Genomic DNA, 17,389 nt, shown 5'->3' with positions numbered 1-17,389 from the left:
GTTCCCCTCCAGAGTTAAGAGACCTAGTATGGTAGTCTTTATTAGTGTTTCTCGATACCTGGACTTAATTGCCTTGTTCCCTGGTGTACTGCGTAATTGGGGGCGGTGCAGACAACATTACTATCGGTTACTTAGCGGAACGAGGGTGTACTTCATTTTGTGGCGACCCCGACCAACCCTTCTCCGCGCCCTGTTGTTTCTCCTTCCCTCTTCTGCTTCCCACCTTTTCGCTGCCCCATTGTCGCCGCTTTTCCCTTTTAACACGGCATTCCCACCACCATTGCCTCTAATCTCCTTCCCATCATCCCGTCATTTGTATCCCACCGTTAGTTTTCCATTATAACACACCAAAACACATCATCCACTGCCTCGTCTGTCCCTTCGACCACCTCAGAAGTACTTTCCCATCATTAGTTTTCCATTATAGCAAAAGATCACTCACCATACATTGCCTTCTCTTTTTCCTCCACCCCTCTCACAGCTCTTTCCCATCATCCGCATCATCTACTGCCCCGTGTGTTCCTTCCCCCACCGTTCAACTGGACCACAATCAACTCTACCCCCACCATAACCAACTTTCCCTTCCAACCATTATCACCAACTTCTCTCTCTCACCATCATCACCAAGTTTTCCCTCCCCCACCCCCCACATCCACCCAAACCATCACCACCACTGCCTACCTACACCATCTCCCCTTCTTCGGCACGTCAGCATTTCTTCCCCACAGCGAAGGGGGAGAAAACCGCGAGGGAGCAGCTCATGTGTGCGGTAGTGGAATGTCGTTTCAGCTCCGTCCGTTCGCTTGTAATTCGCTTATGCTTCATTTCGCGGCGAGGGAAGCTCTCCAACTCTCCCCCTGGGCCTGACCGCATGTGTCTGATCCTTTAGTGGCTTTTTCTTCGTCCTTTCCCGTTGGTGACCATGAGGTGTGGGGGTTGTGTTTCCCTCTTCCAGTGGTCACTAGGGAGGAACACGCTGACGATGCCGTTTGTTGCTATTTAGTCAGGAACGATGATGATAAACGATGAAATAAGTAAGTAATCGTTTTTTTTTTCATTTAATTTATTTCGGTTGAGCTTTTCTTGTAGTTTGGGTATTTGTTAATTGAAAAGTCATACAAAATAGTGACATCCATCTGACGTTGAAAAAATTTTACTTTTTTTTTTTTTACAGTAAATGAAGATCAAAAACAAAAAAATAAAGAGGCCCGCTACTCAGTACTCCTATAAAGAAAGTATATACATAATTGGCCAAAAAGAAAGGTTCTAATATGCTTTATTTTTTTCATAGTAAACCAAAAAATAGAATATAGTCAGGGAATTCCTCTAGTCTTTTACCCAAGAGTCAAGTGTTCCGCGCGCTCTCTCTTTCTCCTCTTCTTCCCCGCCACCCTTCCACCTCAAGACCATCATGCCCTCTCGTCTCCCGCCGCTGCGTCGCGTCCACCTTTGCCGCCCTCCCCGCCGCCTCCACAACCCGACCACTGGACAGCGCCGCGAGAGGACAAGTGGCGCGAGATTAAAATGTGGCGGTGGGAGCGAGCGACACAAGAGGTAGATTGTTCTTTAGAGTTTATTTATTTTCCGCTGGATGTGTTTGCAGTGTGTGGAGTTTTGTGCGTGAGTGCCCGTGTTGGGGGGAGGGAGAGGGGAAGGTTTGTGTGTGTGTGTGTGTGTGTGTGTGTGTGTGTGTGTGTGTGTGTGTGTGTGCGTGCTTTAGTGCGTCCGTGTGTGTGTGTGCGTAGGTGCAGGCGCGTCGTATATCGTCATTATTATGTTGTTTATGGAGTGTATTTTCATTTTCATGGCAACTAACGCAGACGTTTAATTTCAGACTCCCAATATACACGATCTCATAGGTGCAGCCTCGCTAAAACCGGTATTTCTATTTCGCTCTCTTAACGTGGTGAGATAGTATGGCTTTTGGGTTATCTTTGGACAGTCGTTACTCTTTATTGATTGTATATATGATTTTTTTTTTTTTAGTAAGCCTCAACAGGTGAAAAGATTGTTAGAAAATGGTTGCGTTGGCATCTCTGTTCATGGCTCCTGACAGTCACTCTGGCGTCACGGGTCTTTCTCTTTTTTTTTTTTTACTGTAAAGGAAGGAGCTGAATGGCAAAAATTAATAAGTAAAAAAGCCCGCTAATTACTGCACCTCCTCCTCCTACTCGTATTCGTTTTCAAAGGGTTTATTTTTTTTGTGATCCGGATTCAGGAGTTTACAATATTCTTACTTTTCTATGTGGTTGTGGAAATATATCTTAGTAATGCTCACTTCTCCTCCTCCTCCTTCTCCTCCTTCTCCTCCTCCTCCTCTTCCAACTCCTACGCTGCACCTAGTTTTGGTTTTTGGTTCCGTTTCCTGTCTCGCCTTTCGATTATTTACCCCATTCCCATATTCCTTGCTTTATTTCTCCTCTCTCTCCTTCCTATTTTGCCCCATTCCCTTATTCCCTGCTTTATTTCTCCTCTCTCTCCTTCCTATTTTGCCCCATTCCCTTATTCCCTGCTTTATTTCTCCTCTCTCTCCTTCCTATTTTGCCCCATTCCCTTATTCCCTGCTTTATTTCTCCTCTCTCTCCTTCTCATTTTACCCCATTCCTTTATCCTTCCTGCTTTATTTCTTCTTATTTGTCTTAACAGCTTTTACCTATGTTCATATTTGCCCATTCTCTTTGCTGGGTGGCTGTTCTCTTTCATAACTTCTTTGATTATTGTTTATTTTGCTTTCTTTTGTGACAGTAAAAATGTCTAATTAATGTCCACTTATTATCGTTATTTTCTAGTATTTCAAATTGATAGTTTTACAGTTTCCACATCGGCGCCATATCTTACATTTTCGGCGCCATGATCATATACCCACAATCAGTTACAGTTTCTGCGTCTTTTTTTTCAGGGTGAGTGGCAAACGCATCCCTTATACCTCGGCATCACGCACCTCGACGCTGAATGAGGGCAGACAGAGAGGGAGTCTTCGCGGAGGAACTTTGTGTGAGTGTTTGCTATTTCCTTCGTTAGTGTCTGATTACTTGTGATGTTATTAAGGTGAGAGAGAGAGAGAAGAGAAGAGAAGAGAAGAGAAGAGAAGAGAAGAGAAGAGAAGAGAAGAGAAGAGAAGAGAAGAGAAGAGATTATGATATTTGAGGAGGTGGATCAGAGGCAGAAATATATGTTATGTTGTAAAAAGGCTAATATTTTGAGAGAACTTGTATGACTATTAGTGTTATATTTGTTTCCCTTAAAAAATGGAAAAAAAAGTAAAAAGAGGGAAATCCTGAATGGCATAATTATTGGTCTGTTTTCTCTTCCTCGTTCGTCTCGTTTCTCTCTCGTCTTTTTTTTTATCTTTCTCTTACATCGCCCTTTTCATCCATTAGCGTCGTCATCGCCATCATCGACGATCATCACCCACCGTTACACCCATCAGCTTTTACGGCATCACCACCGACTGCATAATATCACCCTCTCTTTTCCTATCACCACCATCTCCACCTCCACCGAAATGCCCTCTCTCTTTTCCTCGTTCGCAGCAATGTCATTTCCTCCTCCTCCTCCTCCTCTTCCTCCTGTTCCAACCACCATGGTGCTCCCAGTTTTGGGTTTTGGTTCCGTTTCCTGTCTCTCCATTTCCTTTTTGCCTCTTTCCTCTATTCTCTGCTTTATTCCTTCTTATTTGTCCTTAACAGCTTTTACCTATGTTCGTATTTGCCTATTTTCCTTCCTGGGTGCCTGTCCTCTTTCATAGTTTCTTTATTATTTGCTTCCCTCCGTTTACCTCTTTCACCCTGTTTTCTATTGCCTCTTTCTTGCTTTTCTTCAATACCGGGTTCTATTTTCTATGTTTCTGTCCTCCAGATCACTCCATTAACAGCTTATATCTACCTGCGTCTTGTCTTCTCACTCTTCATCCGCCCACCTTCACCTTAACGTATCTCCTCTTTTCTATACTTGTCTGATCTTGCAAACTGTAATACCTGCTTCTCTTGTTTGCTGCCTCCCACTCCTCCTCCTTCGTCCTCCATCACCTTCTCCCACGTAATAGAGAGGATAGAGATGATCGACCGCGCTCATCCGCCGCAAGTTAATCCCCTGTTTTCTGTATCTTCTGATCTTGCAACCTCCGTCTTGTTTGTTGCCTCTCACTTCTTCGTCCTCCTCCACCTTCTCACAAACAAAAGAACCACCCCCGTAATAAAGAGGAGAGAGATGATCAACCACAGTGTTCATCCGCCGCAAGTCAATCCCGCAGAGGAGATGATTTCTGGTAACCCACCTGAAAACTTGGAGACCCGCTGATTGTGTGTCCTCGAACAAGAGTGCTGAGGCGGCTGATCACGAGCGTTGGGGAAGTTAGCGGTGAGGTCCTCCGTGCTCCAGCGAGATCGAGCGAGCGAGCTAGCGAGCCGTGTTCTCCCTTATTAAATATCAGACGAGAAGAAAGACTGAAGAAATGGAGAGGAAAATTGAAGAAAACCGAATGACAGGAGGACTCGAAATAATTCCTGAGTTAGTGTTTTTTGATGTTTTAGGTTTTCACTGCGAGTCGGCGTGTGTCATTAAGTACTGAAGATGTGGACAGACTGGTTAAGATGACGAAGAAAATAGAGAGTTAGAAGTAAGGAAGGAGAAGTGAAGGAGGATGAAAAAGATAAAAAGTAATGTGGGATAAAATACTTAAGTCAATAAATACTTAAGATGTGGACAGACGGAGAAAGATGAAGAAAGTAAAGAGTTAGAAGTAAAGAAGGAGAAGTGGAGGAGGTTGAAAAAAATAAAAAAGCAATGTGGGATAAAATACTTCAGTCAACCATTCCTTTCCATATTCGCAAAACTCTTAGGTGTTTAGGCGACTCTTTTCACTTGACACACTGGATTTTTAAGACCAAGACAACTACAGATACAGCCACGTTTTTCAGTGTACGCGGTCATAAATTTGTGTGATGGAATTGCTAATCTATTAAGGCCTTTCATAGTTAATTTATGTATTTGTTCAGTGAATGTTGTGTTGTTAGTTATTACCTCCTCGCCGTTAGGTCTTGTAAGGTTTGCCATCGGATTGGGTAAAGTGAAAGTTTCGTTAAGATCGTATGCTACAAGGTTGTATGTTAAGAGATCCTTAGATTATTACTTTTGTCTTTTACTCCTCCTGTATTAGCTGAAACCTAGTCTATTTTCTGCTTGTCACATGGTATCATCTTCAAGAGGAGAAAGATGTTAAAAACTGTGATAGAAATACTGACAGAAATGGTGCCGATGATTAAAGAGGGAAGAGAGAAAAAAGGAAGGAAAGAGAACACACGGAAAAAATGGAGTAAGAGGGGAGGGAGAAGGCTTCAGAACGTATCTTGTAAAATAGCAAGGAAGAAGAAAAAATGAAAAAAAAATAAAGAAAAGAGAAAATGTGAATAAAAGAAAGGAGTGAGGGAAAGCTAAATTAAATATTCTTGTCGGGGTGTTTTCCGGAGATGATTAAAGTGACATTTTCATTAAAACTAAACCGAGACTGTCAGTTCTGGGGGAGTCAAGCAGTGCGGCGCGGAGCTTGTTTAGTGTGGCAGCTTAAAAAAAAACTTTATAAACATTTCATTTTGGCCTCGAGTGAAAGAATATATTTTACACTTTTTTTACATGGATGTAGAATATATGAAAACTTTGAACCTTGATATCCAAATTCTTATCTATTATTTTTATTGTTCCATGAATGATTATGATTGTGGCGTAGGTAGGTGGGGGACTGTCATAATTAAAACCGATTCATGAATGTCGCTTCTCTTCGTTTTTGTTTTGTTGTTGTTAATCTTAGGAATATCGTAGTAGTGGTATCAGCAGTTTTATTATCAGTAGCAGTAGTAGTAGTAGTAGTAGTAGTAGTAGTTGTTGTAGTTGTAGTATTCTTTCTGCTTTTGTTCGGAGTAGCGTCTAGCGAACTTTCATTTGCTGCCATTTTTTTTATTTTGCCCTTAAACTGTCTTCTTTGCTGTAAAAAAAAAAGAAAATCATCACTGATATTAGTAGCGGTAGTTGTGTTTTTTTTTTATAGTAATAGTGGTAGTATGCAGTAGTGAGGGTGGTGGTAGTACGATGAAGGAGTGTTCGTGACGGTGGTAGCGATGGTGGTGCTGGTGGTGGTGGTGGAGAGGGGGAGTGGGGATGAGGGGGGGGGGTAAGGGGGGGGGGGGGGTCAGGCGTCATGTCCGAGCTGTAACTAATGATCCCCGAACCTTCATGTGTTTTTTTTTCTATTTTTTCGTGCGACCTCAAGCGGCGTGCCCTCCATCGCTCTTCCCCGAGTATGTGTTCCCCTTTTTCCCCTCAATTCCTTCTCTCATTCCTTCTTCTTTCCATGTTTCTATCATCTTTCTTTCCCCTCAATTCCTTCTCTCATTCCTTCTTCTTTCCATGTTTCTATCATCTTTCTTTCCCCTCAATTCCTTCTCTCAATCCTCCTCCTATATTCCCACCTGTTATGCATTTTATTTATGACTCCCATCTCCTTTATCCTTTCTTCCTCAATGTTTTTTTTTCTTTTTATCTTCTATTTATCTTTCGTATTTCTCTTTCATTCTTTATCTTCTTAATATGTTTTCGATTTCCTTTTCTCCTTTCTTCCTCGCCTACTCTCCTTTCCACGTAAAAGTGTGTATTTCTTTCTTTTTCTCCCTCATTTTTTCTCCTTCGCTCTTTCGCTCTTTTCCTCCTACTATGTATTTTATATCCTGCTCCCCCTTCCTTCCCTCCTTCCCTCCTAAAAGTCCTGACGGCTCTAAAGTTGTCTGGAGAATCCGGTTAACTGTGATTACGGCGCCATCAAGACTCGGTCGATCAAGGAGCCTCGGGTAACTTTTTCTTTTTTATTTCCTCTGCCTTACGAGATTTCCCTGACGGATCGTTAAGGTGATGACGGACCTTGTAAAGCCTCGGCCAGTCATCACCGGCCCCGCCGCGTCATCACCTCGCCGCGCCCCACCGATGATTGTACGTAAGCAAAAATGGGATCCTAGTACGGTTCTGCTTCTGATAAATGACGATGAAACTAGAGAGGAAAAGAAGCTGTTGGGCACTTGAAAATTTGTTGTTTATCACGATAATAATTATGATGGTGATATTAGTGTATTAGTGTTATCATGTTTTTATTGTAATTATTGTTGCTATTATTATTATTATTATTATTATTATTATTATTATTATTATTATTATTATTATTATTATTATTATTATTATTATTATTATTATTATATTTATTATTATTATTACCATCATCAGTATAGTAGTAGTAGTAGTAGTAGTAGTAGTAGTAGTACCAACAAAAGTATGCAAAATAGCTTCCTCCAAAATTATATAACGACGATTCAATAGCGAATTCCAAAGAGCAGGTATCGTCCGCCATGCTGGCGAAAATTTGATCATAAAGATAGTCGGCGTGATTCATCGTCAGTTTTTCGGATCTTATCGGAAACAGTCCGGACTACGCCTGGCCAGCACTCGGGTCCTCCTCAGGCCTGCCCTCACAGCACAAGCGAATTTTATTAGTATTGTCACTGAGTCAGTCAGTCAGTTGTTATCATTCATTCGCCATCATTCAGTAAGTTTTCTTTATCGCATATATGCCTAAAAATGTGTTCATGAATTTATTGACAATTGCACTGTTTTTTTTTAAACCTATAACCGTGACAGACAAGCTGACGAACACCGATGAAATCATTGTATCCATCCTCGAGGCGGGAAACGATAACAAAGCAAAAGAGTCTGATTAATTTATTGAAATCTGACAAGTGGGCGCCGCGGGACGGGTCGTCTGCCCGCCGGCTTGATCTCGCCTCTGGCTGTTTGCTTCATCAGTCCTTCAGTTGAGTCAAGTAAATGTTCATTTTTTCCAGCACATTTAGCTACTCACTCTTTTTCACATCATGAACGTTGACTAAAGCTGCCTTCAGTGCAGCGACTCCCACACTAACCTCGTTTGTCCAATTTTGACGCAGAATTTGCGAAAAAGAGGCACTCCAGCTTTGTGAAATTTAATCCCACCAAGAGGAACAATAACGAGCTGTACTTAAAAGCCTCTTCCTCTTCCCTCCCTTTACCATCCACCAGACACAGACAGGCGGGAAGGCAAAGGGACAGGTAAAGCAAGGGACGAAGTCAACACCACCCGCCCACCCGCTCACACCGTCCCTAGATTAACCACTTTTCCGTTCACTCACGAAAAACAGGAAAGGAAAACAAGGGAGGAAAACAGGAAAGGCAGCAAGCCATGTTGTCTTTTGTTTTGGCGCAGCGCGACACGAACGCGTTCAAAGGTCGTTAATCAAGCACTCGGGTTTTTACGTCCTTTTTTCCTTCCATTTCTTACGTCTGCGAGGCGCTGTTGTACGTCTGTTTCTTTCTGCCCTGTGCCAAGAAGGTCATGAGGGTACGTAATTCTCTCTCTCTCTCTCTCTCTCTCTCTCTCTCTCTCTCTCTCTCTCTCTCTCTCTCTCTCTCTCTCTCTCTCTCTCTCTCTCTCTCTCTCTCTCTCTCTCTCTCTCTCTCTCTCTCTCTCTCTCTCTCTCTCTCTCTCTCTCTCTCTCTCTCTCTCTCTCTCTCTCTCTCTCTCTCTCTCTCTCTCTCTCTCTCTCTCTCTCTCTCTCTCTCTCTCTCTCTCGTTTTAATTCCCTTTTTGTAGCTTCATACTCACTCTTTTCAATACTTCTATCTCCCATCTTCCATTTACCTCTTTTTATTATATTTTTCATTCAACCGCAACCTCTCTTTTACCTGACGTTTCACTTCATCATCCTCATCCTACTACTCATCCCTGTGATCCTCCTTTGTTCAACGCACCCGTATTTTCCCCTTTTTTCTCGCCTGTTTTTCTAGTGTCTGCGTCAGCTTATCCTCTCATTCTTCCTCACCTGAAACCTGACATCCTTCTCCCTACTACCCCGTGGCAAGCAACTCTTCCACTCCCTTTCCACATTCCCTTTCCCTTTCTTCTTTCAACCCACCCGTTGCTTGTGCCTCTCTCCTTTTGCCTTACACTTCCAGGCCGTCGTTTTCTACCTGTTCCTCCTCCTCCTCCTCCTCCATCCCCCAACATACAAAAATCTTTCTCCACGTGTCTATTCTATTTTAAGCATGTTACCACCTCTAAGGGATCTCAAACGGGGAGGGAGGGGGGATGTGTGTGTGTGTGTGTGTGTGTGTGTGTGTGTGTGGTGTGTTTGGATACCCGACCGCCGCAAGTCTGCAACTCACCGAGGAAGGTTTGCAGCAGGAGTTCGCTTTGCTTTCTGGTTCGCGCGCAACACAGAGCTAAAAATCGTAGTCTCATTGAGCGCTCTGTTATCTTAGCCGAAGTTGCTCCTCCAAAGCTCTTCATGCCCGTGCGCCCTTATCTCACAACATTCAGAATTTCCTCTCCTCTCCTCTTTGCCTGCTCCTCTTCTTGCTGCTCATTCTCTTCTAACTCCTGTGTCTGCTGTTACTCCTATTTAATTTGCTCCTAATCACCGTTGCCAGATTGTCGTACTCAGAGCATAGTATTTACCGGTTTCTGACGCCTAACTATTGCCAAGAAACATCAGGAATTAACTCTTTTAACGATAATTATAAGTGAATCTCCTTATTAGGGTCCACGAGACAGTTTTTGGGTCGGAAGTCGGTAAATATAAGAGGCTGAGTAAGACAATCTGGCAACGTTGCTCCTAATTCAACTCCATTCATAATTTCCTGTCTTTCTCTTTTGTCTGATTCTCCTCTTTGTTACTCCTCGTCTACTACTTCATGTTCCTGCTGTTACTCCTATTTAATTTGCTCCTATTTCAGCTACTTTCAGAATTTCCTCTCTTCCCTCTTTGCCTGCTTTTCACCTTGCTGTTCACCTTGCTGTTCTTCCTTCTTATGTTTCTGCTTTTCCTCTTATATCAGCTCCCTTATTGCCTGCTTCTCCTCTTCGCTAGTATTTCTCTTCCAGCTCTCCTTTCTGCTTCTGCTCCTATTTCACAACCTTTCAGACTTTCCTCTTTCCCCTCTTTGCCTGCTTCTCTTCTTGCCACTCCTTGCTGCTGACTCCTCTTCCTACTCCTTCTCTTATCATAATCCTGTGCCTGTTATTTTGGAAGGAGTGACGAATTGAAGAATGTCTTAATGTCTGTTTTTCTCTGTTAACATAAGCAAAGGTTTGTTGAGTATCAGCCATTTCATTTAGTATCCCAGTTATAGGCACATTTATTTGGTTTTCCTGTTTCTCTTGTTCCCTTTCTATATTCTTTCCTTTTTTTACTCCCTTATCCATCTTCCTTCGGGTCTTCTTTTATCTTCTCTCCTCATCGTAATCAGTTTCCTTCTATAATGATCTCTTCTTTTTCAACATCCATTCTCTTTTCTATCATTTCCCTCTGCCATCCACTTTCCTTTACCATTTCCTTCTCTTCCTCATCTTCGTGCACACCCTCCTCTTCCTTCTCCTGCAAACTTGTTCCTCACTAAGTCCTATATTCTTCCCCTGCTCCCTACCTCCCCAAAAAAATAAAAGAAGAAAAAAACTTATGGACAAGAACTCCCTCATCATTCTCCTGCAGACTTGTTCCTCACTAAGTCCTATATTCTTCCCCTGCTTCCTCCCTCCCCCCAAATAGAAGAAGAAAAAACTTATGGACAAGAACTCCCTCAGCAACTTCATTTTTTTCCTCTCTTAACGCGCCTCCGTCCCCCTGCCGCTCCCCGTCGACGTCGCTCCCAAGGTCACGCCGTTCGAACCCAGGCCGGCGAGGCAGCACCACTCCACCGGGCCACTTGCCAGCGTAATCAGCCCAGCGTCACCAACACGTACCCGCGCCCGTATCTCCCCACACCTTATGGTCATGGTTTTCCCCGTAATCTCCTCTAAAGGCTTCTGTGACTAGGCCCATGCTATTTCCTCCCCTGTTCTCCCTCTCTCTTTCCTTCCCTCTCTCACTCCTTCTCCCTCTCTCCCTTTCTCTCCCTCCCTCTTTCGAGATAGAAGAAACTATTGCAGGAGATATTTCTGGTCCTTCTGAGAGCTGGAAGTTTTTCGCCAGCCCGTGAGCAAGTTGGGCAATATTCTCGTAACAACAAAAGTTCTCTGACTAGCAGTTATATCTCAGTATATCTGTGTGTGTGCTGGCTCGCTGGCAGCCGCCCCTCCCGTCTGGACTTATTTTTTAGTCTCCCTAGATATGTGGGCGTCTTCAGCTTCTTTTTTTTTTCTTTGTGTGTGTGTGTGTGTGTGTGTGTGTGTGTGTGTGTGTGTGTGTGTGTGTGTGTGTGTGTGTTTGTGTGTTTGTTTGTTTGCTTGTTTGTTTGTTTGTGCGTGTGTGTGGCTCTTACTTTCGCAGCTTTCATCTCACAAACTGACTGGCAGCAGCGGACAGCAAAGAGACAAATAGACACAGACGTGGAAATGGACAAACAGAGACTAACACATACATGGTCGACAGGCAGATATACACACAAACGGACAGGCAAACCACACACACACACACACACACACACACACACACACACACACACACACACACACACACACACACACACACACACGAACACGCACACGCACACGCACACGCACACGTACAAGGTCAGGAGAAGTCAGATGTGTTTATTTTGTCGTGTTTCGTTGTGTCGTTGTCGTGTTCTGTTCCCTCTCACTCTTCCTCCTCTTCCGCTCCCTCTCCCTCCCTCCCTCCTCATCTCTCTTGTGCCTCTCTACCTTTATTTATACCCTCCCACCCTCCCGTAGGCGTCCCCCACCCCCTTTATAAGCGTTCAAACCTCCAGTGGATTCAGTTCGCTTTAATCTCCCTTCCCCTTCCCTCTCCCTCACCCCTCCATTTTTTTCTTCGTCCTCGTCACTTCACAGGAACGTTTTTTTGTCTTTCTCCTTCTCCCTGACCCTTCCCTCGACTCTTGCCTCTTTCCCCTTCCTACTTTTCTCTTCCCTCTCCTCCCCTCTCCCACTTCTCCGTCTTCCCCTTTCCCTCTTTCTCCTTATCTCTTTCCTCTTTTCTCTCCCTTCCTTTTTTTTCTCTTTCATCCTTACCCTTCATTCTTTCCTCTTTCATCTTATTTTTAGTTCTACTCTCCTTCACCACTACCCTTTACATATACGCCGTCATCTTTGCATTTTCCTTATTTTTTCCCCTTTTTCCTTTTCGTTTTTGTCCCTTCCGTCTCTCTTTCCCAGATCCTCCTTCCTCTTCGCTCTTTTCCTCTTTCCCCACCTTTTTTTTTCCCCCTGTCCTCCTTCACTTGCACCAATGCCCTGCTCTTTTACTCCTTCCCTTCTCTCCCCTTTCCTCCTTTCCCCCTCACATCCCCTTTCATTCACCTACTTAGCTCCCTCTTTTAAGCTGCTCTTTTTAATTCTTCCGTTTTTCCCCTCACCCGCTTCCCTGCCTTACTTAACTGTTTCTAAATGTATCTATAAACTATACCTCTCAAACCGCTTTATTTAATTTTTTCATATCAATTCATCTCCCCCTCCCCACTAACCTCCTTCCCTTCCTTTTTCTCCCCTCTACATTCTTTTCCCTCAGGTCTCCCTCTCTAAGTTACACACCTCAAGCAGCTCCCCTCACACCCTCAACACATCTCCCCTCTCCTCGTCTCCCTGCCCCTCGTCTCCCCTCCCCTCTCCTTCCTTCTCCTTCCCTTTTTTCAATTCCATATCGTCTCTCCTCGCCATCCTTTCCCCTCAGGCTTCCCTCTCTAAGTTACACACCTCAAGCAGCTCCCCTCACACCCTCAACACATCTCCCCTCCCCTCGTCTCCCCTCCCCTCCCCTCCTCTTCCTTTTTTTCCACTCTGTATCGTCTCCCCTCGCCATCCTTTCCCCTTAGGCTGCCTCCTCTAACCTACACATCTCACGCAGCTCCCCTCACACCCTTAACACATCTCCCCTTTCCCCTTCCCTTCTACCCTCTTCCCCTTCTTTTTTCTCCTTTTGTTATCGTTTCCCCTCGCCATCCTTTCCCCTTAGGCTACCTTCCACAAGCTACACACCTCAAGCAGTTCCCCTCACATACCCAGCTCATCTCCCCTCTTCTAGTCTCCCCTCCCCTTCCCAACATCTCCCCTCGCCATTCTTTCCCCTTAGGTTGCCTCCTCTTAGTTACACCCCTCAAGCAGCTCCCCTCACGTCCCCAACACATCTCCTCTCCCCTCGTCTCCCCTCCCTACCCTCCCCCTCCCTTACCTGCCCGACTCACGCCCCGCTTCACACCTCTCCCCCACTTCACAACACCACACGGGCGGGCCGACCAACAACTTCCCTGAAATGTAGGAATGTTAGTAACTTCAGCTGTGAAATTGAACTTAAGTTTAATTGACTCGCGGTGCTTCGTTGTTCAGCGTTAATTATCTTCGGGTTTTGGCAGGCCCCGGGGCAGTAACGAGAGACTGGAGGAAAGTTTTCATTTCCATTATTTATTTACCCTCCGGCGGCGTATCCCAACTCGCACAAAGTAAATGAAAAAAAAGAACGTTAAGGACGAAAATCCACCTCCACCAGAAAATTGTAAAAACTCGAACCTGAAGCTAAATTAGACGGTTGGAGAAAAATGTATTTGTCTTATCTATAATTAAGAGAGCAAGTGGTTAACGATTCTGCCTCACTTATTCATTGTGACCTTACATATCCGAGAGAGAGAACGAAAAAGAGAAAGAAAAATAGAGAAAGAGAGAAATAGAGAGAAAGAGGCAGAGGCAGATACAAAGAGAAAAGGGAATAGAAAAGGGAAACGAAAAGAGGAGGAAACAGGGAAGGACAGGAGGGAAGCTGAAGAAAAGGAAAAAGGAGAGAAAGTGAGGAAAGGTAGGAGGGAGGCAGGCAGGCAGGCAGGCAGACGGTCGAGGGGCGAGGCGGGGCAGGCTGGAGCAGGGCGGGGACTGGAGAGGGAGGGGCAGGAGGCAGAGAGGGCGTGAGGAAAGTAAAGTCATTGCAACAGACCAGCTTCAGGAGGTCTGGCCCGCATACCAATTCGGGCCGCGGGGCAAGGGTCGGGAAGTGTCATCTGGTTCATTGTAGAAAGTAGTTACCGAGGTGATAGAAGTCTTTGTTGCTTCTCTTTTTTACTATTATTATTATTTGTAACAATATTTTTCGATACGTGTAGTTTTGCCAGCGTCATTCACTCCCTCGGGTCACGTTTCTGCTATCCATTAATTGCCTATCATTAACATAATTGAACGTTTCTCTAGCAAACCAAATCATAGAAACACTGAACAATTTCCAGTTTTTTTCTCGGAATTATTGAGTACTTCCGTCATAGAGTAATAATAACGATGAATTCCTCAGTTAATTGGTGAGTGGGCTTTGTTTTTAGTTTATATATTTTCATTTTTGAGGCGTGAGTGTTGAGATGGATCTCGTGCTTGTGTGGGAGTAGTGAGTGAAGAGAGGGAAAGATCCATTTGCAGGGAAAGAAGAGAAAAAGGGGAGTGAGGGAACATTAATGGACAGAGGGAGGAAGGTCATGGAAGGAGGGAAGAAGGAAGGGATAGCAGTGGCAAGGAGGGAGGGAAATTGGACAGTAAAGAATGTAAGAAAGGAGAGGAGGAGACGGATTAGACACAGACAGAGAGACAGATAAACAGACAGACATTGCGTGCATGATGAGAGAGGGATGAAGGAAGAACCACTTGCTCCGTCAGCCATCCATTCATCTATCCACTGTCATATTTGTTTCTACTTCTATCCATTTCTCTGGCTATGTATCCTTATCTCCTTCTCTCCCTCCCTCCTTGGTTAACTTCTTCCTTCACTGTTACATTTACCTCTACTTCTATTTTTTCCATCCATCTATCCACCCGCTCATCCAACTATCCTCCCGTCCATCCATCCATCTATCCACCCGTCAGACTAAAATGTCCCAAAGTGATTACAACGTCGGTCATTACAGTTAAGATTTCTACCCCGTTCACGACTTGATAATTACACACCTCATAAGGGGGAGAAGCAGATTTATTTTCTTTTATCTGTATTTTTAATCTCTTCTTAATTTCTTCGCCTTAGAGAAAATATTTAGTTAAGGATTTTTTTTTTTTTTTACGTGGAGTCACGAGCGATTTAATTTCTTTCACCGTGAGCTGTCATTTTTGTTTTGTTTTTTATCGATGTATTCATTTGATTAGACAGACCTGACTTGCATTCGTACATCTTTTATGAGTTTTATCCTCTGGTTGAAATTTTTATCTTAGTTTTTTGTGTGTGTGTGTGTGTGTGTGTGTGTGTGTGTGTGTGTGTGTGTGTGTGTGTGTGTGTGTGTGTGTGTGTGTGTGTGTGTGTGTGTGTGTGTGTGTGTGTGTGTGTGTGTGTGTGTGTGTGTGTGTGTGTGTGTGTGTGTGTGTGTGTGTGTGTGTGTGTGTGTGTGTGTGTGTGTGTGTGTGTGTGTGTGTGTGTGTGTGTGTGTGTGTGTGTGTGTGTGTGTGTGTGTGTGTGTGTGTGTGTGTGTGTGTGTGTGTGTGTGTGTGTGTGTGTGTGTGTGTGTGTGTGTGTGTGTGTGTGTGTGTGTGTGTGTGTGTGTGTGTGTGTGTGTGTGTGTGTGTGTGTGTGTGTGTGTGTGTGTGTGTGTGTGTGTGTGTGTGTGTGTGTGTGTGTGTGTGTGTGTGTGTGTGTGTGTGTGTGTGTGTGTGTGTGTGTGTGTGTGTGTGTGTGTGTGTGTGTGTGTGTGTATTTTGGCTGCCGTCTCTCCATATTTTTTTTTTCTTTTTAGAGTTTCTTCCTCCAGTAGGTTTTTATTTCCAGCGTGTTTTTTTCGACCCCAAGCCAAGCGCCTCCCGCCCTCGCCTCTCCCTCCTCGCGCACGTCAAAAAAGTGAGCGAGTCGATGGGTCTATCTTCGGTCCGAGTCTTTCCTATCGCTCAGCCGCTCGAGTGGCCGCGCCGAGGAACGTTTCTCGCCACTTACCAGGATGACGTCGCTTGCAGGCGTGGGGTCGACTTATCTCAGGCCAGGAAAACAGCTCCGTCACTCCTAGACTTCACCCTCTCCCTTCTCCCTTCCGTCTCCCTTCCCCCACTTGGTTCACACCTTTTCTCCTCCCGTCCTAACCCCTTCTGTTCTCCAGCTGCCCTCCTGAGCCGCCCCAACCCACTCATCCCCTCCATATCCCGCCCTGAGCTGTCTGGAACCATCCCATCACGCTTGGCCCCCTCCTCTCCTCTCTGTTTCTTCCTCCCTGCCAAGGCATCACACCCCCACCGCGCTCCACCCTTCTCTCCGCCTCTCCCTTCCAGCTCATTATTTCTAACCATTTCACGCCGTCCTGCCCACTACCTTCCACCCTGTCCTATCCTGCCCTGGCCAAACAGTCCGTTCCCTTGGGGCTTTCTTTTTCCGGGGTTATCTCGCCCGCTCCCTCCGACCTCTACATTCTTTTTCCTTATTATCTTCTTCACGTTTTGCTTTCATGTCGTCTGGTGGTGGTGGTTGCATTTTTTATTTCAGCCTTCTCCATCTCGCCTCTCCCTTCTCTCTCTCTCCCAACCAGCCTGCTGCAGTACATTTTATTCATTTTATTCCTCATTTCCTCGACCATCATCATCAGTTTTGTTTCTCCCTTTCTCCTGTTTCATTTTCCCCTCTCCCTGCTCTGTCTCATCACGCCTGGCAGCCATGAGGGTTGTGGTTCATTGGTTTGCAGGACCTGTTTCTGTTTTATCTCGTTTTCTTTGGTGTCAGGATAGTATTTTCTCTTTTTGTGTGTAGAGTGAAGCAAAGAGAAGCTATATACGGAAAGGCGACTTACTTAATTAACGGAAATGAAAAGTGGAAGTTTTATACGTGTTAGTTGTGTTGTGGTTGTAGTTGTATCACTTTTATAGTTGTAGAAGCAGTGGTTATTGTTGTTATAGTAGTAGTTGTAGTAGTGATGGTTGTCGTAGTTTTTGATGGTATGGTGGAGGTCTGATGATACCCGTCACACATTTCCTTCTGACAGTGCATCGTTAACTCATTTTTACTGACATATAGAAACTGGTATCCGAATTTTGCGACCATGGAAAAATATAAAAATACCAGAGTTAAAGAGAATGTTCCCAATGGGCACCGTGAAGGGGAAACGGCGATCGTGTGCGTGTGTATAGAACCTGCTCACGCTTCGCCTTTTGAATGTCGTAGAGGCAAGGGGTTCAAGCAACGTTGCCAGATTGTCGTACTCAGTTTCTCATATTTCCCGATTTCCAACCCAAAAGCTGTCTCCTGTGCCCCAATAACTGGCTTTTTATGTTGTTATCGTTGAAATGGTTAATTATTCTTGTTTTGCTGGTGATATTTAAAGGGTGAGAAGCCGGGATATCTGATGCTCCGAGTATGATAATTTAGCAACGGTGGGTTCAAGGGACTAGTAAATTAGGTAAATTAAAGGGTCAAAGGGCGAGTTAAAG

The 17,389-nt window shown here is 44.5% G+C and overlaps 1 long non-coding RNA gene across 2 annotated transcripts in view; it reads left to right on the top strand.

Annotated features, from left to right (window-relative positions):
- The window catches only part of LOC126984801 (uncharacterized), a 102,818-nt gene that overhangs the window by 5,972 nt on the left and 79,457 nt on the right, over positions 1 to 17,389 (top strand). For both annotated transcript variants that reach the window (XR_007737867.1, XR_007737888.1), the window contains exon 2: positions 2,900 to 2,994. This is a non-coding gene — a long non-coding RNA (uncharacterized LOC126984801). The remainder of the gene's footprint in view (positions 1 to 2,899; positions 2,995 to 17,389) is intronic.

Source organism: Eriocheir sinensis, chromosome 1, assembly GCF_024679095.1.
Source record: "Eriocheir sinensis breed Jianghai 21 chromosome 1, ASM2467909v1, whole genome shotgun sequence".
Lineage (NCBI taxonomy): Eukaryota > Metazoa > Arthropoda > Malacostraca > Decapoda > Varunidae > Eriocheir > Eriocheir sinensis.
The sequence above is the reverse complement of the archived record's forward strand: the minus strand, read 5'-3'. Positions and strand labels throughout refer to the sequence as shown.